Source organism: Syngnathus leptorhynchus, chromosome 3 (assembly GCF_054491065.1).
Source record: "Syngnathus leptorhynchus isolate UIUO chromosome 3, UIUO_Slep, whole genome shotgun sequence".
Taxonomy (NCBI): Eukaryota; Metazoa; Chordata; class Actinopteri; order Syngnathiformes; family Syngnathidae; genus Syngnathus; species Syngnathus leptorhynchus.
In genome coordinates, this window is record NC_141197.1 from 9,901,409 (window position 1) to 9,927,860 (window position 26,452).

Sequence of the window (26,452 nt, forward strand, 5' to 3'; positions counted from 1 at the left end):
AGATCTTTTTTGGGACCAGATTTTTGACCTAAATACTGTATGGGATTCTATGAAAGCATATATAATGGTAACTTTTCAAAAATAGAATGCAGTGCAGCTCAAGTAGAATTCAAAGTATATTTTAGGGAAAATATTGTAAAACGTCAGCGATGATCTCTATCACGTGTTTCAAAAGTTGAACTCGAGTTGTGAGTTTTGCATTTCCTCTGGCTTTTTTGGGGGCAATTAAAAAGATGGACTTCTGTTGTTTATGACCTCATTTGGGACCGCGTTGTACCCATCGTCGCAAACCCAAAAGGATTATTTTATAGTCATTCCAAAAAAAAGTCTCAACGTGGTTGTGGCATAGAAAGAGCAGAAAAAGAATTGGTCATGGACATAACAGCTATCAGATGCTTTCATACTTGGACCCTTTCATTTCCCCCAAGTGTGGGTTATTTGGTCAGGCGTGTAGTAACCCAACCTAAATGCTGCTCAAAACAATCAACCACCTCTTCTAGATCATTGCTTCCTAAACATTTTACACCAAGGATCACCTCAATAAATACTTAGCTCACCAAGTACCTTTGTAATGACCAACATTAACTACATTAGTGTAGTAGGCTTCAATTTATATGGTCTGGCTTGCTATTGGTTGGTTTTGATGGAATCAGTTTTCCTCTCACTGTCTCATTTTCTCCACTCCACTGGGATAACTCTGCTTCATTGTCCTTACAATGTAGCAATAGGTTTGTAACATGGCAACCCTATACCCTCTTCTACAATCCACAAAGTGTGCAATGAGAAGATGGATTAGGCCATTGTATGAGAAGGGAGGTGGCAGCAGCTCAGGATCATAAGAGATTAAGCACATTTTTAAGTGCATGAATTAAAATTAATTCCTTTAAATCAAATACTAAAACTTCATTGACGTTTGGGGGGGCTCTGAAAATATCAGAGGATTCTGTGTTTGGGTGAGTCCACCTCTGGTCAAGAAACAAGGTTTTAATCTTCGAGGTTCCATGATAATATTCAGTATGGTTAATCTCAGCGCTACATGTACCTTGGGGTAATAACTAAAACAGATTATATCAAAACAGTTTCTTTGACTTTGACTGTAATGAGGTGCTAATTAGAATGTCTAAAAGTAAAGAGTGTATGCAAACAAATACTGCCATCATGGGATTATTTTGTTCTCATGGTGATGAGAAAAAAAATATAGCAATGCAAATATGTTGACTCAAGGCAACCTGTGATACAAGATTAGTAGCTAGCCAGTCGCTAAATAACTACTCATTTCTGAGTGCGGGTTGCTCAGAATTCCTGCCCGTGTGAAGTGAATCACCATCTGTTAATCTTGTCAATACAAACAAACACAGATGTGGATATTAAAAAATAAAATAAAAATAGAACAGTACTCTTCAGCATGACTCTTACAGTCGGTAAGAAAGGGCAAAATATCATCATATTACAAATTTTATACCAGAATATAACTTTCCTGCAAGCCTATTCCCAGGAGTGTTTTCGATTCTAAAGAAAAGCGGTCTTATTTTGAGATGACTGCACTTCAAAAAGCTGCATATTCAATTAGTTTCATGAAAATAATGCAAATAAACCCTAATTATTGATGAGTCACACAGGAGCATGTTGTTCTCAGATAGTTAAATTTGAACATGATAGAGTCCTTAACTTTGAGTGCAATGTCAAATTAGATTCCCTTTCGGCACCAACAACTGCTGACCTACTTTTCAGATGACTTAATATGCTTTTTCTACTACCTATGCAATTATACACAAATAATTAATCCAAATTCATTCCCACCATTCAGCAGCAGACGAATCATAAAATGCCGTAATAATGGGACTGGTTTCCATATTTGTCCTTGTTATTAGTCCTTATTAATAGTGCACTGTATAGTCAGACTAAATTTTCAGTATGCAATTAGCCAGGAAGTAACATTCATGGCTAATGTGCTTACCAAAGAGAGAGGAATGTTCATGAGCTGATGTTCATCTAATGAATTCGGAAGAAGCAGTCGGCGGGGGAGGTTGACTTCTTTCTCTGTGTGAGATGAGCCTTTCAGAAATTGAAGCTACAAGGAGATTCAGCAGCCCACAGTCATAAAAATAATTCATCCAAATTTAGTTAATGAACCTCCTCCCACATGTCCTATCTCTTTTGTCTTGCCTTTCACCTCCACCATCGCTTTTCTTTTCGGCGCGCAATCGACATCTCTGACTAACTTGCGGAACCTCCCGCTTAATTGTCTTTGTCTGTTCCTCTCAGAGCCTCTTTCTTGCTATCTACCTCTTTATCGTCTCCCCGCTCTTTTCCCTCGCCTCCGCTCCACCGGTGCCCCCACCTTAACACTAATTAGGGTAACATGAAATCATTAGGATAGCCATCACAATCTCTGCCACAGTAATTCCATAATCATTACCATGCCTCCCTCCTCTTCTTGCGGATACGACAGACTCATCAGAAGGGCTGGACTACCTGGCTCCGTTTCCAAGACACAGCAATTAGTAAAGCCCCTTTGCCAAGGATCTATATCCATGGTAAACAATGGAACTAATGCTTCTGTGTACCTCTACAAATTACCCCAAATAACGTGTTTGGACTGGCCATCATTCTTCAGCCCTAGCTACAAAGCGGTATGGAATGAGATTTAATCGTTTCTCACAAAAAATTGACTCAACTAGGATAGTATGGTGCACATAATGAAACTCAAGCTAACATATATGACAACTGGGATCGATCACATGAGACCAAATGAGGAACCTGGGCAGTACGGTAATACAAGAGCCCAAAAATTATGGAAGGTGAACAGGAGGATTGATGTTGGTTGTTAAATAAAAATAATAGTAATAAAAAAACAAGGGTTGTGGGTCTGTCTTAAAAAATATATTCTATTCTGGGTTTGGTTGTAATTTTTTTGACATACATTATATTTCTGAAAAAGTATCAATTTTGATCTGAAATTCCATTGACTTTTTTTCTGACCAATGCCCAAACCATATTTGCTAATTTGCATAATCCTAATTTGCCATCAGGCCTGTCATTCGTGTTCTAAAAATGGCAGACGCGTAAGACTAGTTTTTCATGAGTTTGAACGTGATCAACCTTTTCCAGATCTACATCATAATGCTATTTCTTCATTTTTGCTCCATGACCCATACTTTTGCAAAGTGTCCTGGTTCTTTGGGTGACCCTTCTAACACAAGCATGGTATAAAATGTGCACATTAAAATTACAAATATTCAGTAAAGTAGGGACTGTTGTCTTCAAGTCAGTTGCTTGTTAATGATCGCGCTGTCCATCTTCAAGATTGGACTAAACACTAAACTATACCTTAAAAGCTTTAACTAAACTATACTTATATAAGGCTATTGTTTGTTTTTGTTTTGTTTTGACAGAAAACAAGGGGTGGGACTAGATTTGTGTCTGTCCTTCTTCCCATTGCCTTCGAATATGTCGACCACTTTGAACTATAACATCTATTGATTTTGCTCTTTTACTACCAAACTTTTGACTTTTTTGTGTGCTGTGTTTACATGTTCAATAAATCAAAGTCAAAGTCAAAATGTAATGTCATACAAAATGAACAAACCAATTATGTGAACGACGGGTTGTTTCCTGTTGGAACTTTAGCGGTAATTGCTTGAGGTTTCAAGATGATGTAATTGCACAATTAATGCATGCCAAGTCGCGGTTGCTTGATTAGTGGTAATTAGTTGATTGCAAGGAGGAGATGCTGGGAGCAAAGCTCGCATGCAATGAGTGAATAACACTGCTTCTGTCTGTCAAAGATCAGACTAATGTGCTGTTGCATATGCAGGCAGAGATGACCCCTCTCCCTGCATGACTCCAGCCTGGCCATGATTCTGCATACATTATCCTTGAGTCCAGGCAGCCAGAACAACACAATTGAAAGAAGCTTGCCTTCACTGGCTCCGGGAAATGTCTTATAATCAAATTTACCTTTCCATAGGTGGCAAATTCAAAAACAACAGAGGAAGAATACTGCCAGCGGGGACAACAAAGGTCAGCTGCTTTGTGCATATCATGTACATACAAGGTGTCAGTGGCACACACACACATAAATAAACTCAATCATAGGAGCTTGATTGGGATTGGAAGATGTCCATGGTGCTCACTTTCTGACTTTCAGGGTGTATGACTGCACTAAGGCACATTGCTCGCTCAACATCATTTTGCCCTTTTGTTGACCTCGTATGGCTCAAGTTGCTGCATGCTTGTCACATCATGTTTAGGTTGCCGGTTTCAAGGTCTGACATTCCTTTTGGGTCATGAGCTGTAATCCTAGTGTAAACAAAGCTTCTGCCTCTGATAAAAGATAGGAATTGATTGTTATTGTCAAACAAATATTTATACAATGACTTTGATGCTCATTGGCGTTCACGTAGATTGATACAAATCAATCACTGGTGATAATAGCATGTAAAAAAACACTGTCACCTTCAAAATGATAGATGCATAGCCCAGAGTATAGTTAGGTCATCAAAACAATAACATACTGCCTCAAATTTGCCAAGTTGAAAAATGATGCAAACAACTAGCTGTTCAGTTAAAGAGTAAAAGTTTATAATATATCTATTCGGCGACCTTGAGTGCCTTGAAAGGCGCCTTATAAATAAAATGTATTATTATTATTATCACTATTCACATCTCTTATTTGAGCAGTTCTGTTTTAGAATACGATAAATGGAGAGAGAGAGAGAGAGAGAGAGAGAGAGAGAGAGAGAGAGAGAGAGAGAGAGAGAGAGAGAGAGAGAGAGAGAGAGAGAGAGAGAGAGAGAGAGAGAGAGAGAGAGAAAACACATGAATATTTAATTGTGAGGGATGCTTGACGTCATGTTTGGAAACAGTATTTATAATTGTGCCAGGGCCTGTTACAATAGAACCGACCCAGTATGAGTGCACCCCTAAAGTGGACCCATGAGACGCAAATGCTTTTAGCAACAGAAAGCTAATTGACCTTGAACTTTTTCCACATTCATCCTTTCCATTTCTGTATCGTTTTCTAACCTATGATCAGTACGGGAGTGAGATTTGGCCCAGGGATGAGAGAAGGAGGGATTTAAATTTGAAAAGGAAGATGTGTAGTTTTCCCCTAGCGCTGAATATTTTTCCTTCAAAAGAGAAAAAAGTGGGAAAAAACTGCAATTTCTAGAAACCGCCACCACCAAAATCTAAAGTGAAATAAAAGCAAAGTGAAATTCACTAATAATTAAAAATTGGTTCTGAATATCTTTCCAAGATAGATGACAGAATAGAAAGACCAGCGGACATCCATTCAGCAATCTAGCGAACAACTGATACAAGCATTTGAGATTCTGATAAATGATTGGAAATGATCTCTATGATCTTCTCTTCCATACTAATGTGACTCAAACCATATTAAAAACCTTGCTCGGTAGGGATGGGGTTTGCAATCAGAAAATCTCCATGGACCAGGTGACATGCTCCTGGGCCAAATTAGCCGTCAGGATAATAAAATCAAGCATTCATGCTGACATACATTTGCCTCTTTTTGTCCTCTACGGTGCAATCTCCATCCCCCAGCCTTCACGTCTCTGCATGCAGAAATCCACTTTCACCAAGGAGTGATGCTGTACATCAATATTTATGATCCAAAAGTTCCCATTGACCATTGCTGTGTTTGTGTGCGCAGGCTTCACTGCAGTGCTTACATCAGGTAGGAGAGGATTAAAGGATGAAAGTGAAATAATGAAATGTGTTTTGTGACCTCCACAGGACAGAGAAGGGGACTTAGGCTTTATTCTGATGCAGTTTATATTATGCTAACTTAAAGAAAGGGAGTTACTGATCCCACTATTATTAGCTGGAAGCTGAGCTTGAATAGGCAAATAGAAAGGCCTCGAGGCTGCACAGTACAGCATTTCCATTAACTTGAAAAGATATGACACTTTAATGGACTGTGAGAAGAAACTGGTGACCACCAAAAATAAGTATGAATAGAGTTCAAAATGTACAAACAACTATGCTCATTACCGTAAAATAGTTACAAGGACTATTTAGATAATGAAGGTTTCAGTTACTATTTGCTCAAAATATATTGTTACATTCTTGGATAGTATTTTTTAATATAAAATGTTCTATTAATTTTAAATGAAAAATTAAGATTTTATATTAGGCCAGCAACCACGTAATGATTATGTGTTAATCTGCCAATCTGTTTGTCAATTAATCAATGAGTCTGATGGGAAAAAAACTAATTGTCCTTTAACGCTCTATTCCTTTATTAAAAAAAAAAGGACATTGTTTCAAAATCACACCGTAGAAGATGCACAAACAGGAATTATGACTCAGTAACTGGATTGGTCCATAGAGCATTTCAGAAAATAGGCAAAAGTGTTGATCATTGCTCTCCAAAATAAAAGCAAATTTTCCATTTTGATTCTACAGCAAGATAATCAGTATGCAGTCTTAAAGGACTCCATAGATCGGAGAAAACGTACTGTATGGAAAAGGAGTTGCGTGGACAATTTAGAATATTTATCTCAGTGATTGATTGTCAAAAGTACGTAGATTCATTTTACAATTTATGAGTTGCACCTCTTCAGTTGTCAAAATCTAACAAGTTAAAAGTTCCACATAATACATTATGTCCCTACATCTGTATTTATACATGTTATCACAATGTGCTAGTATGTTGAAAGAGAAGCATCTCCACTCTTGTGGCGCCTTGAGAATTGAGTTCCTTGTAGTAAATCCAATCATCTTTGCCCATTGAAACGAATGGTAATGCCATGAATCTATTCCAAACAGATTAGCATATGCATGTACCTTTTCTTCTCCAGCATGACTGTAACAAATACTGTAAACCAGGCCGTCTCTTCACCATCAGTCACCTCTCACATATGTTCTTTAAGATGAATGGACAGAAATCCCCCAAAAAAGAGTGAAATTTCCCAATATTAGCCAGTTTCACTTGCTGCTTCGTAATGGGTGGATGTACTAATACTTTTGTCTATGCGGAGTCATTAGAATTCCCCTTGTACTTAATTCCTATGAACTAAAACAATGTTCTGCACAAGGTCAAGGAGGTTGACGATAGATTCCAGCTTGTTTTCGAAAGCAGTTCATTAAGACAGGCGAGATGATGATAAAAGCTACAAAGACTTGACCCCTTTTTTAATCCAATACATTTGGACTGTTTCATTGTATGGTAGGCCAGTAACAAAAGGCAAAATGCAAACCAAATGTCTCGGACCACCAGTAAGCTTTGTGGTGAGGTATGCTTTGTTCAATTGTTTACTGCACAGGAGTTGGGTAACAGAAGCAAATTTCCTGGAACAAGCCTGTTGTCAGCCTTTCAAGTTGTCACTCTACAGCAGAGGAGATGACAAAACAGAGACAATCCCACTCAATGCATTATGCTTTTGGGAGACAAGGGAATATTAGGTGCCTTACAAGTTATTCTCTGAATTTTTAAAAATATGACAAAACACTGCTTTCCCTTTCTCTCTTTCCACACATTTTTAGTATATCCATAAATGGTGCACCGATCCACCTTCAATGGATGAAAGCACTAGAGGCTGTTGCTTCTTTCCTTCTTCTCCTCTTGCCATTAATTCCATGGGGAGGAGAGTTATTGATGCCAACTTGACCTGGCTGGTTTGCATATTCATGAGGAGATGGAGAAGAAGGGCGCAGCATGTTCCTGCTCTCTCCTCACCTCTTTCTGTCTGTCACCCAGTCGCCTTCTCCCCTTTCTACCAGACTCCCCAGTACACGATGAGGCTGACGGATAATAACCGCCCCCTCCTCACTCTTAAGTATTACTTTTGCCAGTCGGTACATGTAAAGTATTTGGCAGCTGTAGGCAGAAACACAATCTCTGTCTAATGAGCAACAATACTTCTGTGCTCTCTTGATATGGTGCTTTTCTCCCAAGCCGCACCCATTGAGAAAGCGGTTCTGAGCCTCAGTTCAAAACAAACCGTTTGCTCAAATATGTTTATTTGTTGTGATGTCACTCTTTGGTGGCGGAAGCTCATCCTCATTCAAAATAGCAGTTAAGACAATAGTTTATCCTCAATCAGCATCAAATCAGTTTTAAACAAGCAGAAATAAGGCGACATTGTGGATGGATGACTGCTTAGCACATGCACCTCACAGTGCAGAGGTTTTGGGTCCCATTCTGGGCTGTATGTTTACAATATGAGTAAACACCAAGGTAAGTATAATAACGGAAAGATGTATAGCTAGTAGTGACGTTTCATATCACTAATTTATTCTTTTCTTTGGGTTATGCTTTGTACTGTGGTAGGCCCATGTTTGTGGTAATCAAACAATGGTGAGAAAGATTTAAAAGTTAACCACGGAATGGGACTTTTGGTTCATCCGAGTTAAAATTCAGTCTTCAGCTTGTTCTAATAAGAAAACGGATAACTTAAATTCCATTTGTTGTTCCAAGAATTTTCTAATTACTATACATGGAGGTAGGCTCACAGGCCAAAAGAGAGACAGAATGCAAAACTAGAGCAAATGAGTAAGAAGCAGTCGGCAGAGCATAAGGAAAGATTGTGTGACATTGCTTGGCATTGTCATGTGTGCAGATTGGAGGGGGAGGCAGCGGGCCGGGAGCTCAGTATGATTCCAACTGAGGCCAGAGACCATGAGCTAACCTCGCTGCTTTTTCACACACAAGCGAGATAACAGAGCATGCTGGAACCATGTTTTCTCTTGTATTGTGAACTTGTATTATTGCATCCTATTTGTTCTGCACAAGCATCTGTCTATCCAAATGCAAATACTACATAATGTATATATCAGCTCGAGAAGGAATAAATGACCATGAACCAGAGCTCATTGGGACATAACATTGGAGAATGGGAAGCAGGTAAGGGGTTGGGGAGTGAGGCACCAACACTCTTGGTGTGACTCTAGAAACTCTAAAATCATTAGATTTGTGTTACCCTCTCTCCACATCTGCATCCTGTTTCACTTGTTGGATGTATACAACACAGTTTACGTGGCATCATCCAGATTTTGTTTTTTCTTCAATGCGATCCAGTTTGGATGTTTAACTTTCTCTGTCATATGAGAGAGAAACAAAGAGTGAAGTCTGATCTCCTATATATGGTGCATTCAAGATAAATGTTTAATTTTCTTCTAAATTGGGAAAATTGTGAACGCTTGCTTGGTAGGCATCATGGTTTGATTGAAAGCTCCACACTTGATCAAACGAACCATATTACCAGAGTAATCACACAATAGGTCTTTTTAACCTAATGAAACCTATCAAGTGTGAAGACATTTGTTGATAATATTTACCTTTGTATATGAAGACATGGAGTTTTCCCTTAATGCTTACCAATAATGGCTTATTCCACCTTTTAGCTTCAGTGTTTATTCTAGGGGTCATTTTCTCAAATGTGAATTTGCATTACAGGCAGACAAACCAACTTTTCAAGTTTGCTAAGTTGAGCAGACAAACAAGGTTGGAACGTCTCTATCTCAAAGTCTGTTGGTTCCATGCGCTTAACTAGGTCTTATTTATATACAGCGAGGGTGGCGCTTCGAACATCCTCCAGGAAAGTCTCTTCTCTTTGATTGTGCCTACTGCAAAGTTTTTGCACATACCCTGTTGAGATTGGTATATAGGCGATCCCTTCTCCTTCTGATGTGGTCAGAAAGGCACCACACAAAATAATTACTCTCAACGATGCCACTGTCTTTCTACTTTGTAAGGTCACAGGGGGGGCTTGGGGATATCTCATTTCTCCTCAGATGAGAGGCAAGGATAACATGAGAGGGTTTCTGTCGATCAGATGGCTTTTATTATTATTCTCTTCTTGCTTGTAGAATTTTCAGAGTGTTTTTATGACAATAAATTGAGCAAACATTCAAGCCACAATTGTTTCACCCAGTCACACCAAGGCATTTTCAGAGACACGCGCATACACTTGCAATGCCAGAAGGGATACTTTGTCATCGCGAAGCTCTCTATAATGACCCTTTAGAGATTTGTATCAGGCCTTTAGTGTCCTAATGAGTCTTAGTAACCCTCTGCTATCGGTTGATGTCCCTGCAATCAGCCCCAGTGTGTCTGAGTGGGTCTAAGGTTGCTGTGGGAGCTCCCTGTACGTGCCTTCTTATTGCCATAGCCAGGATGGATGGTACCTCAATTGAATAAAAGGGCTCACCGCTGTACAAAACAGCCGACGTACTGAATTCACAATGAGGGCTGGATTTACACATCCCTTCTGTGAGTCTGAATTAGCATTTCTTACCCCTCGCGTTATGTGTGTTCAATTGCTTTCATCGCCGACTGGGACCTCTCCATAAATACTACAGGTGATAAATCCCCAAGCCCCCGAAGGGAAATATCAGTCTTGTTACCGGACAAATGGCCATGGTTTCGGGAACCGTAGCTGAGATTAAGAGTCTGTGAAAAAGGAAGGGAAATATGCTTTTGTCAAAGCTGGCAGATTTAACTTGCTTTTTAAACTAGGTAGCTATGGCTGAAGAAAGTTCACTGCCTGATGGAACATGTCGAAGCAGAGGAAAAAGGGTGTAAGGTAAGAAGATCTTTGACGTGCCAAGTTTGGGGGCAATGGGAAAAAAATGGGAGATGGCTCTAACCTTGTTTGATTGATACTCAAATTCCTGTCAACCTGAGCTTGAATCCTTGTTGATGGGTTACTGTCAGAAAGAATGAGACAACAGTAAGTCCACAATTGCAGCCATTTTGCGCCACTCAGATTCTGCAAAATAATAACCCCCCCCCCCCCAACACACACACACACACACACACGCACACAAAAGCTTAGTTACATGCTGCAACACAATGTCCGCTCTTGTAAAGCACTCCATTCTCATAGTGCAAAATGCCCTGATTTAATCCCCAATATTTCTCAAAGAAAAAGCAAAATCTACAAATTAGCTATCAGAAGAAATACTTGGGTATCACCGGGGCTATCTCTGCTCACTCAAGTGGAAGCTTTCTGCATTAAGATCTTTTACAAACAACTGACCAAGAGAATGAGGGGATCAATTTGTTTCAGTCTGTTTCTGGCATGAATGAAGCCAAAAATTCCTTATCTCTTGAAAACACTGGAAGTCCCTGCTGGCTCTGGGAGAAGAGGCTCCTATTATTTCCCTCTGTAGCAGTATTCACAATTCTAAAAGAATATAGTAATATAATGCACCAGCTGTGTGATTTGGTAACTTGGAAAGGCTGATGAGTGTGTTTCTTTTGTGCATTTTGGAAACATAATGAGAACATTGTGCAGAGTAAACAAGGGGACCAAGGACAGGTTGATGAAGTAAGCGTATCTGCATGGAGCCCATCCAAGGGACGTCAATGAGCTAGGGATGCACCAATCCCACACTTTTCAGACAAGGAACAAGTACTTACACGAGTACTCACCAATACTGATACTTGATAATGCCGTCACGTTTTATTTTCTTCACATTGTTCGAAACACACAATAATGATCAGACATTGTCTATTATCTAAAGAATTTCAATATATATGTTAATTTCCTCAGTAATCTGTTTTCTAATCCTATATAGAAAAAAATAAACACATTCACTTTAATTTACAAACTGCAGCGAACCACAGCCCACAAAGCTGTTACCTGGCCGCTAGTGTAAAGATGAATTGCAGCAGCACACTGAACCGCAAGCAGCAAATAATGTACAAATAAACACAGAAATGTTATTGATGATGCCATTTCATCTGCACAACACACAACTGTAAATGAGTTTATAGTGGTTTCCATGTGCTTGCGTCCATACATTTTCATTTTGAAGGCGACACAGACTACAGTTTAGAGTCAACAAGAGCATGGTAAAACATGATGATAATAATAATAATAACAATGATAATAACAATGATAATAATAATATCCCATTAATAAGTATTGCCTTAAAACAAACACAACTAGCCATGCTGACCAGAACGGGCAATGATGCAAGCAAATATCTGTGACCCACAAGTTGTGGTGCTTTTTGCCACTCGAGACGTTCATCATCTTGATCCCAAAATCTTAATGATTAAAAAAAAAAAAAAAAAAAGAGAATTTTACTTTATCGAGCATCTCTCTTATGCAGACACATCCCTACAGTAAGGCATTTTCTTCCTTGCTGTTCTAGCTAACAACTAGGCACTCTAAAGCAGCAATGCCAGAAGCCTATCGGAACGGGTTATGCATTTTCAGCGCACAGACAAATTGAGCTAGTTAGCCGACTGCATGTCGCAGTAGTGATTGATAACCACTGATGCGAATGAGGGAATATCAGACCTCAAGACTGGGCAAGGCAAACAAAAACAAGCCTATTTATCTCTCACTCCTGGCATATTTTAACAATTATTTTCAAACGCATGCCATAAATGTATTTAGCAACCATCGTCTGTATTCTTGTTATAGAAATTTTAAAGTACTATCTCCACACGGACGAGTCTGACATGACTCATACTCGCAAAGTGCTGATGTGGTGTCAACACTGGTGCAGAAAACTCATACTAAGTGTAGATGGACTTTCATGTTGCACAGTTCAAAGCTTAGGCAGCACTCAGAGTCAAGCCTTGCCTTTTCCACAAGTATATTTTCTCTTTTCCACCTTTGCCCTTTCTTCTCGCCTGTAGATTTGTTATAGCTCAATCAGGCCTCACCCTGGCTCACAGGTAAGTCACCTTCATTTCTTCTTCTATCCCTTCCCACGCTGAGTGGACATTTGATTGCATGATGAAACCAAAGTGGTGCAAGTCGGGTGTCACTCTGACTTCTCACCCACTGTTTGCTCTCCTGACTTGCTCGTGCACAGACTGAAGAACCACCAATCTGAAGCACCCAGAGATTGCGCAGGATTTGTGAAAGCAAGGAGAGAGTTGTGTGAAAGCTAAACAGGAAGACATTGATTAACTGGGTGAATTTTGATTCTGAGCACGATTTTTGGCAAATTGTGTTTTTCTGTATGTGTCAGTCTATTATACTCTGCTCTTTGCTGATGACTTTTGACCATTTGTTTGTTTTTATTGTATTTTCCCTGATTTTGCTCTGTGACTATTAGGCACTTGCAGGCATTAGGATGCCAAGTAAGTCACACAGGAGATTTAGTCCCATTAAAAATTAATGTACAAAGATGAGAGACAGTATTTCCATTATGCTGGATGTCTTACCATCTATCACTGCTGTCATTGTGACTCGTGCACATTTTTTTTTTTTAGTAATTCATTTGCCTTTGTATGATGTGGCTTTTTTTTTTTTGTCTCTGTGCTTCAACATCCTGCTGGCTACAAGGACAACCTCTGAGGGTTGCAATTGAAAATGCCACAGGAGTACAGTTTCTGCATCTCCTTGCTGATTTCATTGACTTCTGCTTGTGATGTCTGGCAGCCCATCAATGCAAAGTAATTACAATGAGGCACTGTGGGGTTGAATAATTGATGTGTTTTTTGGAGCTGATGTATACTGAAAAAGCTATCTGCCCACAGTCCCGTCAGTAGTTTATCACAAAGTGAGAGAGGGGAGAGTGCAGCCAGACTGCCAATGCATAGCACTGTGATAATGATGCAGGTCTCGGCCTGTCAGCACAGGGAAGACTAGGACTGAGCTCCCAAGATGGTTACAGCTCAGCTATCAGCTTCTTGCCAAAGATCAATACCTTGAAGAGAAATGGTTTCATGACAAAAAAACAGCTCAACTTCCAAGACTGCCTCCTGTTTGCAGTGGTGGTTTGCAGCATTCTACTTGCTGCAAAGTCACTTCGCACGTAAAATCAAAGTCTAAGGGCTCTATTTTAGTAGACAAGTAGACAGACAGTGCGTGTGCACTTGGGCATGCAAACCGCTGCATCTTCATTTTCGTGCAGGTGCAAGCCTCTTTCCGTGTTTGGGAATTGTTTTAGCATGTTTTGGATGTTCTGGGAGACCAAGGCTGTTTTCACCTGACAGTTTAGTGACTGAAAGAAGACAAGACCTTATACCAGCTAAGTTGTGGCGAAGGTGCAACACGATGTTGGTCAATTTGACTGAGGTGCAGCCAGACGGATTTGGAGCGCTGCAAAAATGTGTTGGATGGTGTGTTCATTCATCAATATGTTGACTGCGTGCATTGAACCCTGTGAATCATTGTAGAAATCAATTCATTGAATGCATTATACATAATATATATATATATATATATATATATATATATATATATATATATATATATATATATATATATATATATATATATATATATATATATATATAATTATGTATTATGTATTATTATTATGAGAGAATTTGAATAATCTTCTTGGGCTGTTCTGGTTGTACGAGAAAATAAGAAAAGAGAAAGATAAGACACCGCTGGCCAAATGTTTAAGTCCACATGTCCATATTATGTCCATATCATTCAAAACCAGATAGGAGCCACATCCCAGAGTTTCGCTACAGTCTACTATGATTTCTTTTGCTTTTCTCAGAGGCAATTAATCTCTTTTTTTGTCTAGTTGCCCGATGCTGGCTTAGCCTCTTGGTCAGTGGGCCACTCTCTGTTCCCCATTCCTTCTTTTGCGCTATCGTGCTGCCATGCCTGCAAGCCCATGAGCCAAACTCCACCCTGACACACTCACACAGCATTCATTATTTACAAGCCAAAAAGGGAAGAATAACAGGCTCGGGACAAAAAGTAACACATATATAAAGTGCAAAAACTAGGGTAGAAAAATCTAGGGTAAAAGAAATACGGTGGATTGGGTGGTTTTATTTCCATGGAATAACATTCACTCATTTGTCAAACTCAAATCAATACAAGCCTTTGAGATATTTTTTCTTTCGCTTTCTGTCCAAACCAGATTCCCTTGTACATTCATCTCTATCGTGCAACATCACACTTGGCTTTATTCTATTTTGTTTTTTTTGCAACCACATGGTGCTTGCTCCCACAACTGGATGGTGCCTACAAGCTAGTGTACACTGAGCCAAAAGTAATCCCTTTAGCTGCATGAGGAAATATTATGCATATTCTCTAAACAAGAAATATGATTCAATGTACAATGCAAATTATAAGCAAGCACAACTTTATAAATAACTGTTAATTTATTATGGCAGCAGTCAAAGGATCATCACCCCTTTGCTGCTCACCTGCTTGTTTTCCAAAGCACATTAACTGGGGTCTCTGGGAGGATTTTCTCAACAAACCCTCCTTATTGCAGACAATACAAAGAAAAATCTTTTTTTATTATTTCCGTTCATTAAAATGAAATTCAAGGGGCTCCATCTCGATATGACAAGAATACCAGCTTCCGCAGGTTCCCTTCTCTCAAAAGAGAATACCTACAAATCATTTTCTGCTGCATTCATTTCATAGTCCTAAAAAATTTCATGCAAAATATAAGGGCTCACAGTCAGACAATTCTGTCCAAAGGAGCCCTCTGAAATGTATGTTCGACTTTTCCTGCAGAGTATATGGCAGATGCAATCATAATATGAAGAGCAAATAAGTACTCTATACTGTATGATCATGACTGAGGTCTTTCAGAGCATTTCAAAAGGAAATTGCACAAAAAAAAAACATTTTCTTGCACTGTACATTTGTTTACAAATTTTAGAAAGACCACCACATATGTATACTGAGTTACCATGTATACGAAACGTGCTTCATAAATAAATCTGCCTTGCCTTCATAAGGAACATCTTTTTTAACTTGATCAAAGGCAATGTCAACTTTTCACTATCAATCTGACCAAACGAACAAAAATTGATTTGCTTTAGCTAAACCCAATGTAAAATATAGTTGTTGTAATTATTTGGTTCATGGCGGCTCGGTGACACACTGGTTAGCATATGCGCCTCACAGTTAGGAGGGTGTTGGTTCGATTCCACCTCCAACCCTCCCTGTGTGGAGTTTGCATGTTCTCCCCATGCCTGTGTGGGTTTTCTCCGGGCACTCCGGTTTCCTCCCACATCCCAAAAACATGCTTGATACGCCAATTGAAAAATTGCCCCTAGATGTGAGTGTGAGTGCGGATGGTTGTTCGTTTCTGTGTGCCCTGCGATCGGTTGGCAACCGGTTCAGGGTGTCCCCCGCCTGATGACTGCGGGATAGGCTCCAGCACGCCCGCGACCCCCGTGGGGACAAGTGGTATGGAAAATGGATGGATATTTGGTTCATACTGTACCAGCGTTTTGGGTAAGACATTTGCTTCACAGTCAAAAGTTCTGGATTCAAATCTCAAGCCCCCTTTTCTGTCATGCCATGTTTGCGTGGATACCTCTTGGGTACTCCCAGATACCAACACATGCATGGAACATTTAATTAGGACTCAAAATAAACCAAATGTGGGAATTTGAGTGTTTGTGTTGCCGTGAATGATTCTTTTCGTACACAGTACGTACCATTTGAAGGCCAATTCATGGTGTACCCTTCCATTTGCCCAAAGTCAGCTGGGATAGGCTCCAGCTCATCCATTACCCCCCACAGGATAAACGGTAGAAAATGGATGGATAGAAAAACTAGATGATCGTGCAATGACACAAGCCAAGTGGCTTGTTGCCAGTGGCAGCACGCTTGGCAAATGGCAATGTCCAACATAGCTATTGATGTAGTGATGTGCAGCAGCCGATATCAAATTCAGCATTTTAGAAGTAAACAGGTTGCTTGAGCTAGATTATTTGATTGAAGGTGTCACCAACAAGACAAGCCTGCTCTCAATAGCAATATTTGATTTCAAACAAATAAAACAGGCTCTCATAAAACTAGAGGGCAAGATGAGCACAGTGTTTGAAAGATGAATATTATTTTCATGATCCATTATTTTTGTATTTTTGACATTGATGGTGCTTTAGACAAATCATTCTACTTTTTCATGAAATTTCAAACATTGCACTTAACACAAATCTTAGAATAACACAATTGCACACAAACATAACAGCAAGTAGTTTTTAATTTAAATTCTTGTATAAAATGTCATGAAGGTCGGAAGATTCAAAAACTCTCAGTTTGTAATTCTCCTATTCAAAAGTTTGGGAAAATAAAGTTACATAAAGATGATCACAATCTCTTCTTCAGACAGAAAGGTGCCATTTGCTGCACAAAATGATTATAAAGACAATTCCCCTTCTGTCCTACTTTAATTTAATGCTCTAGTGATGGAGGTCAATTTCACACACGTCAACCTTTGAACGTCTGGTTGCCTTCTCATCACCCAGAAAACGTTTATCATTAAGACTCACCACATTACTGTACAGAATGTGTGTAAGGACATGTTTCAAGGACATGTTTTGCTTTAAAAAGAATAGACATTTTGAGCAGGACATCAACACATACACTGCTGCGCAATTTTTTGTTTTATCTTTCTTCAAACGATTTGACCACAAATGATCGAGAAAACAGGGGAAAATGGTTACACTTTAGTCTTCTTGTCTACTGCCTTCTTGTGTGACGTGTCAATCAATTGCTTTTTATCAAATTAATGGCTAATTTTTGGGAAGACTTAGATTTTGTGTCGCATAATTTCAGTTCATATCAGAGTTCCAGCCAGACTAGATGTAGCATAATGATGATTTTTACATTTAAGCCTTTGCTTTTATCTGTTTCTTTGCCTGTTTGTAAAAAAAAATGTTTTTAGAGGCATAAAGAAGTGGGAACCGGTGATTTAGACCACTGGTGTCAAACTCAAGGCTCAGGGGCCAGATATGGCCCGCCACATCATTTTATGTGGCCCGCGAAGACAAATTGTGCATCAAATTCGTGTGTCATTACTTGAATTGCAAATTGTCTTCACTTTTAATATCTTGTTTTTTTATATATTTGACCAGTTTCTACTAGTCTGATTTGAAAACAAGTTATTTGTCAGTTTGTTTTGTAGCTTTTACCGTATATAATGTATATAATATATATACATTTATTTGGGTTGACAGTCATAATGGCCCTCTGAAAGAAGCTATGACTACAATGCGGCCCGCAAAAAAAAAATGAGTTTGACATCCCTGGTATAGACACTCAGTGTGCGTGTCTGTGTGTTTCAGTATTGTGCAGCAAAACTTGATAAGCTGACCAGATGTCTGTAGCGAGCAGAGCAGTCGACTTTGCCGAGGGCTGAAGCCTTGGAGGCAGCCTTTGACTCCATCTTATCTTCTCACTCAAGGCACACGGGGCAAGTTTCAATCAAAGCAAATAGCCTCCCGGATGATTCCCTGTAACCCCGGTGAGCCAGTCTCGGAACTTTGGATCCATACAGTCCAGTCGTCTGTACGGAAAATCGTTTTCCCATGCAGCAGAGGCTGATTTGATTTTGCAGAAGGCAAATGGTTTGTCAACAGCAGAGGGGAGATCAACAAAAAATCACATTTTTAACTATGTGTGCTACGGAAATGATGCTGAATGCTGCGGAAATAGGATGAAATATATTTAAAATTATTTACTGTTGTGCATTACATACTCTCATTATTTTTATCAGGACACACTTTTCCCCACAGTCCGGCCACTAATTGGAATATTTTATTTTATTCTTGCAGTATAATGTTCCTTTCAGGGTGGCCTTAACACTCATTTGTTAAGGCCACTGTGTGGATAGAATATATTTTCCCAAATCTCCAAATTTCGGTCACAATCCAAATCTTGCAGTTAATTAAAGGTGAGAACCTTTAATTTGCAATGACATGTTTTTGCTTTTAGTGTGCCCCTCATACGCCTTCATATAATCTACAGGCTTTTCTGGAAGAGGAGAAAAAAGGAAAATGCAAACTCAATTTTCACTATTTAAAAACCACTTTAAGAAGAGAAGCTTCACATTACACACATTATCAACGCGGTAACTATGACAACAAAGATCATAGAATACCTTTAGTAGTGTTAAACTAATCCCAATGTAAATCCTAAAGCTCTCGTTGCAACAATCCATCCATTATCCAAACTGCTTTGTTCTCACAAACAAGTGATTTCCAATCTATGTCATGAGCAGAAAGGAAAAGTGACTCTAGACATTATTGTTTTTGTTTTTGTGGAACATGTTCCGTAATGAATCTATGTCTTAATGAAAATTACAAATACTGGCATCTTGTTTTGTTACAACCAGTTTGCAGCCCTTAGGTCAGGCAATACTATTTGCAGACATGCGGCATGCAAACCTAATTGTAACAAACCTAACTGTTGCACAGATGATAATATTTGAGGTGAGAGTACCCGAGTTTTAAGCCACCTGGGTAAACAGGCTATTGTCCATATAAATCATGTATAGTGACTGAGTGGTGGACAACACAGAGTAGTATATTGACCAACACTGTGACAGAGATGAATGCATACACATACTGCCTTTTCTACACAGCCTCTTAGCCACACTCCACACAAACTTATTTTTCTTCTTTTGTCTTTTATAGGTTCCAGTTCAGGGTGTACACCGCCTACAACCCTAAGACAGCTCAGCACACCCGCAATCCTCATGAGAATAAGCGGTTGAGAAAACGGATGGATGGACGGATACGATAAAACGATAAATCGATCAAACGATAGATCGATAGGAATATGTTATATGTAAATATGTTAGAAATTCCTAAAAATCAACAAAAAGCATAAATGGGCAGGTCTTTCGATATTCTTTCAAATGAATGAATGAGAATTGTGACATCGGACAATGCAGACAAGGATGCCACTGTGGATGTGGGAGACTGAGACCATAACCCTGTTGGGTACCATTGTATTCTGAGGTCTGCAATAACAATTGCACATTGAACAATAGTCTTGCATGGCCTGCAATCACCCCCAAAAAATAAGCAAACCCCAAAAATATGCCAGTAAATTCCGCAATGTTCTAAAAAAAACAAATCTACATTTTGGAGCAGCAAAGGTTAACCTGGCAATGCTCTATCGGCTATTGATATCTACAGTCAAGCAGCCATCACAATGTTTCTGTCTTTTTCATACTTTTATTTCATATTTACTACAGTACATAAACTTTATAAATAGCAATGAAACCAGATCTTGGATTCAATAACTGGATGTAGGTATATAAATAAAGGTGCTGTTCTTGCTCCTGTCAGGGTTGCAGTGTTGTAAGCCAACCCTCCTGAGGTGTCTTCAAAAGCTGAGTGGGTCATGATTATGCATGATTGTTTGTTTGTTTGTTTTGTGTTTCATAAACAACATACCAGGCTATAAACTGAGCAGTAAATATATGTGACTGAGTAATTTAGCTGTTTCTCCCTTTTCACTGTAAATGTGAATTCAGAGTACAAGGAGGGAAGCAAATAAATGTTTTAATGATAAGTTATTCCCCCCTGGTGGGTGTGGAGCAAGATGAGTAAATCAAGTGAAAGCAAGTGTTAAATGCATCAGAGTACAGCTCATATTTTATTGATGGCCCTTGACATTGCATGACCAGCCACACATTTATACTTACAAACCATAAAAACACACTTTCAGAAATATATGCAAGTACAGGCCCAATTTAAAGTGACAGTCGGCTACGAACATTGTCATATTGAGGGCCAATGATAAACAACTTGCTTACTTAGAGTTGAGAAACTGTGTTACTCAGAAAGTGTTTAAATGTTCCCCATGTAGCTTCACTTCTGGTCACTGCCTACTGTGGTAGAAATGATAGATTTTTTGCTGTCTCACAGTTTAGTTCTCATAGACCAGTAGAACGTTTTTCCTTTTTTAATTAAAACTCATCTTACCTCCTTTGACTGAGTTCTTCTTAATTGGAATTTCAAATGAAGATATTTTCACAAAATAGCTGAAGGCTTCCAGACACACAAAAACAATAATGAGGCTGAATGACACATTCTGCAGTCAATCAAAAGTGTGTGTGTGTGGGGGGGGGGGGGGGGGGTGACAGCTAGAACACTTGCTCAGGGATATTTATACCCAGTTTACCCAGATTTGATTGTCTATTCTGCAATGACCTTGAGAATGGGAATATATAACATTTTGCTTTCTCTACTGCTAGTCGGTGGTCAGAACATAGACAACCAAAGCTGTGTCCAAATTCACAGCCTGTGTCCTTCAAGACCAGCTTGAACGATGGGTCAATTACTAGAACTAATAAGTGACTTAATAACCCTTTTTTAATATAAACTCAATTATATCTACTCTGCAACCGTACATTTAGCTTGCTAATATTGAATTTGTTGAAGTTTCCTTATAAATCATTCACTGCCATTGATGACTATAGACGTCAAAAATCTATTTAAACTGTGGTGGCAGTGAATGAGTAAAATATAATGAATGGCAATTTGTTTAGTTTTGATGGACAGCTAGCATCACTAATGTTGTAGTGCTTCATTCACCTCAGTTCTATGCAGGCAGCGAGCGTTTCATTCTCAATCAGTAAAAATGTGGATGTCAGTGTGAAAGGTTATCTGTTTCTATATGTGCTCCGTGATTGACTGGCGACTGCTCTTGAGCATGGTCCGCCTTTTGCCCAAAGTCAGCTGAGATATATGACCCTGAACAAGATAAGCAGTATAGAAAATGGTTGGATAGGATTTAATCTATAATGGAACCTTACTGAGCATTTTGCTCAACTGTGCCGAGACTGCAACATGTCTTGAGAGCCTGATTCACTAAGATAGCGGTCGCTAAGTTATGCGTTGGCAAGAGTTGTAAAAGTAGTCGCGACTGCCGTATTTAAGAGCAAATTTTGACCATGAGGTACTTGTGATTACCACGGAAAATTTGGGAAAGCACCCCAAGTGCAAAATGAAGTTTGAAGTGTTAGTGCAAGAGGCAAACCGACAGGTCCGCAGACAAGACACCGCTGGAAGCGCCAAGGGATAAGCGGAGCCTCAGAGGGGATTGAGCCTTTTCTGTTGCCAGTCGTTCCCTCTGGAATGAGCAACAGTGCCCCACAGTGCAATTCCCACAAAAGCTAATTTTCGCTTTGGAAAATATTTTGTTACCTAACCTACAATGTTATTGAGATTTGTTACCTTGGAAATTTGAGTTGACTCGTTTTTTTTCCACTCGAGTTCTACGATGTAACATAGCCCTGTTTATGATTGCCTCTAAAGAATCGTTATGTAATAAAACATTCAAGGTTTTAAGCAATGATTAAAACAGAGATAAGAGTCTGTATGCAAGTAATTACAGGCATGTGCGTACTCTTGTCGCTCTTTAATGAGACAACCACAAACAGACATTTGACAAAAGGACAAACATCCAAAAAGGCATCCCATGTTTGAACAAGTTAAATGCAAACATAGCCAACATATTATTTGTTAGAACAACACTGCATTTACATTTTCGCCCAGACAACTAACCCCTCACATCCTACTTTGGCGCATTGACCCTGACCTTAGCTATGAACCACAAACCGCGTTGTGACCTTTTCATCAAATTGTTTGACTAGTCTGGATCTGCTTTTTGTCTCAGTCCGATCAGCATTAAGGGACTGTATGACAGGGAACGGCCCACACAATGAGACAAATTACACACAAACGCACAAATGTTGTTGTTACATGTTTTGTTAAGTGAGGGAAGCCACCGAGATAAATTATGATGGATTTATTTGGTTTATTTTGGAAAGGATGCTGTCAGATGTAAAATACCTGTATGGGTCCTTACCGGATGTTCATGCCATTTTTCCATTTAAAATTATTTATGTCCCTGCTCCACATTCAGTACTTTGTCCACTTTACTGAAATGCATTCTGAACGAGCTGTGACAGAATGAGGTTTCAGACAAATAGAAATGTAGTGAGGCAGATTCCCAGCAGCCCATTTCATCACTACCTTTGCTGACCCTCAACCCACATGCGCACAGACACACATAAACAGGTCTGTGTTTGCCAGATCCCAAGTGTTGGGCACTGTCTGTTTGCAGAAGGCAGCCTGTTAAAGTGTCTGATTAGAGCTCTGTTTGAACAGAAAGAGGCAGCATCCTATCAGCGGACGACAGGGGCCAGCCAATGATCACCAGTGGCTCATTTGCAGCAGGCCTGCTCTTCGAGGTGGTTCGCACCATGACATCATGGCAGATCGCACAAGGACGAACAGAAAGACACAATGACTGACGGCATAAAAAGCGCATGTGAACTTGAGGGGTTGGGGAGGGGGGCACGCTCCCACACAGCCAGCAGGTTTCCGCCCATAATGCATTTAGAGGTTCTCAGATGCATGTGATGGGACGCACACAAATTAGGCTGACTCGATTGGCAATGACCTTCCCTCTGTGGAGCAGATGCAGGTCACTGCCGCTAACAGCTGGCAAGCAGGGAGCACACCACCTCAATTTTTATGCCTTTCCATTACCTGATATAAAGTCTTCCAAACCGCAAAGATTTTTCAATCACAAGAAACGATATAGAAATGAACAACAAAATAAAACGCGCATGGAATTAGAATTGTGGAATTTGTCAGTGTAAAATCTTTAACTTGAGGCCGTCGTACGATAATAAGCACTAAAAAAGGTGATATTTTTGTTTTATTGTTTCATATGGCGATTGGACCGTGGACGTGGAACTTCGATTTGGTCGTCAAAGTAAAAATGAAAGCAGTAGGCCATAAATGAAAGTTTATGTTCTCACTTGGTTTCGGCCTAGAAATACTGTCGACATTACCCATAGCAGCTGCATATGATTATGTAAACTTCTGAGCAATACTTTAAATTGAACCTGCCAGAGGTTTTAAAAATGCCTCGTTGGCTCTGTGAGACAATAAAGGTCATTGCCCACTGATATTTTTACAGAAAGGAAGCTGTGATTTTTATGATGTACCTAAGGAGTGGAAGCACTTAAAGGTGAGCAAGGAACCAAGACACTGATAACAAGGTTTGGTGAGATGGAAATGTCAGAGAAGAGAAGATTAGAAATGAACATGAGACTAGATAGAAAAATTGCTATGTGGGTGGGTTTATAGTGTTTGTTTATTAAGTTGGTCAGTGGGTGGACTCACAGATTGACAGATGGACGGACGGACTGACGGATCATCTGGGAAGGGTGTGTACATTGCATTATGCAAATGTTTCTGCAAAACTACTATGTCTGCCTTTTCAGTCAAGGGTCGTTTAGTGTGTGAAGCATTTCCAATGCTGCCGACATGTGCATTGGGAAGGATTATCCAGGACGTGTGGGCTTGGAATGACTTCTCCTTGACTGAACTCCCCCTTCTGTTCTAGAGGCCGGGAGTGTTCCCTAAACTCCTAAGTGAAGCAGAGACAGACAGTCTGTCTGTGGCAGAGGACGCTGGCCAGCTCTCAGGAATGACCCTTCACATTTCGACAGGCCCTTTCTTCCCCTCAACCCCTCAGCATGACTCTTAGCCCCATGGCCTTCTAGTCGCCACAAACAAGCATATCCATAGCAAGTCGCCTCTCTGTCCAGTGTCCGCTGCTTTGCTCTTCATTCCGTGTCACACATTCATCCCAGTTTATAGGGGTTTTCACTTCTTTCTTTCTTTCTTTCTTTCTTTCTTTCTTTCTTTCTTTCTTTCTTTCTTTCTTTCTTTCTTTCTTTCTTTCTTTCTTGAGCTAAGTTAATGGCTGATGAGAATCTTTTTGTTTTGTTCTTGTATAAACTGGATGAAAATATGATGAGAAGGACGACGAGATGAGGGAATAGGCATCAGGAAAAAGTAAGTATTCCTTTGCTATTACTTCTAGATACATAAGTTTGAACACCTGCTATTGGAAATTCCCCACAAACTTTACAATTGGCCAATTAACATAATTTTGACCTCAAATTTGTGCAAGCATTGGGCACTTGAATATTGCCATTCAACCAAACCGGACCATCAGAGGCAAAAGTATAGTCAGCATTTATTCACCTGTCATTTCAGGTATTATCCTAGCACCCTTACAACGAATTGTGCATTCGAACCACTTTCCCAAAACATGGCAGTGACTGTTCAAAAGCACTTGATCTGGAAACACAAGAGCAAGAAACAAATCATTTGCCTTTTCAACATTTAAATGCCTCGAGTGTTGTTTGTTGATTCACCAAATTTCCTGTCTCACCTTCTGTGTGTGGGTGGTGCACTTTAATAATGTGTAACACTGAACGTTCAGATTTGTTCAGAGACGACGAGCAATAATAACTGTGATTCGATACTGCGAAATACCACACAGTAATCTAAACCTATTGACCTGGAATGATGTGAATAGTGTTGAATTTTTAATGCTGAAACAATGAAAAACCATCTTCTAGATCACCAGTTTATCTTATTTGTTGGGCGCCTTACAAATATAATATATCGGTGTACCATACGTATAAGTTGAAAGAAATACAATATCTTCTTATTAGTTAAAACAAATGTGGGCTTGCGATCAAATTGCTTTTTAAAAAAAGGTAAACTGGGTCATGTGCACTAAGATTCGCCCTGACCCATTTACAGTAGCATTGGGTATTTAATAGAGCTGTTTGTCCCAAACAGTTACATTTTTAAATATTTATCATTCCATTGCTATGGACCCATTCCATCACCCCCATTCCAGTATAATATGTTTTTTTATTTTTTTTATTTTAGCCTTTAACCTCTAAGTGCCCAGAGAAAACCAGGACTGGGGCAGAAATTAACTGCGACTGCAAGGATCAGAATGAGAATATAGGTCATCCGGTCCCACAGATGAAAGATGCATAGCACTGCCTGCCGAGATAGGAGCAGGGTGGCGATGGAGTAAATATAAAGAGGCTCCCATCTCCTCAACATGGGTTAAGATGTTAAAATGACCGCAGGGAGGAAGAAGACGAGGAGAAAAAAGGCATTTTTGTGGGGCGGGGAAGAGGGCTTAGAGAACACAAGATATTTAGAGGACAGAAATATACATCACAAAAATATGGGCATGGGAGTATCAAAGTATTCAATTCCCTTAATAGTGAAGGGAAATACAAACAGCAGACAGCTGTTGTGAGAGCAACTGCAGCTCACACACAATGCGGTCCTCTGTCTGCTCGTGCCTGGCAGCGATCAGAGGGCCTGTCTAAAGATCACGCCCGCACCGCCGCTTTGTTTGCTTTAGAAGTTGACTTTTTATGGTCTCGTTCAGCTCTCAAATCGCCCGTTGTTCTTTGGTGCCAATGCCATGTTTTAAATGCAAAGCATGCTCATGCGAAAGCTTAACTTGTTTATCCATATGCTAACAGGATTTAATCATTTACTGTTAATCCTCAATAGAAAAGCTCAGTGGACATTTCAACAAATGTTGCATTGAATCTGTGATAGGCCACTTGCTATTATTTACTTAAAAGTACAATGAAACTGTAAGGTGGGGGAAGAACAGAGAATCCATTCAATTAAAGTTGCTTTAAGTGGCTGCATCTCACTGGTGAATGACACTTCTTTTGATGAAAGATAACTTGTAGGTTACATGACCACTATCATTTCACCTACCTTGTTAATCATCCATCCACCATTTCTCCACACTACACACCATGACAGATCCTTCTGTTCAATTCTTCCAGCTCGCCATTCAGATGGGGCTCCACCCACTAATCCATCAGATTGAATTATCCACCCGCTTTTTCTACCATAATTTGATAATATCCACCA

The 26,452-nt window shown here is 39.6% G+C and overlaps 1 protein-coding gene across 3 annotated transcripts in view; it reads right to left on the bottom strand.

Moving 5' to 3' along the window:
- LOC147059179 (uncharacterized) overlaps nt 1-26,452 on the bottom strand; it is a 204,966-nt gene that overhangs the window by 76,697 nt on the left and 101,817 nt on the right. The window lies entirely within an intron of this gene.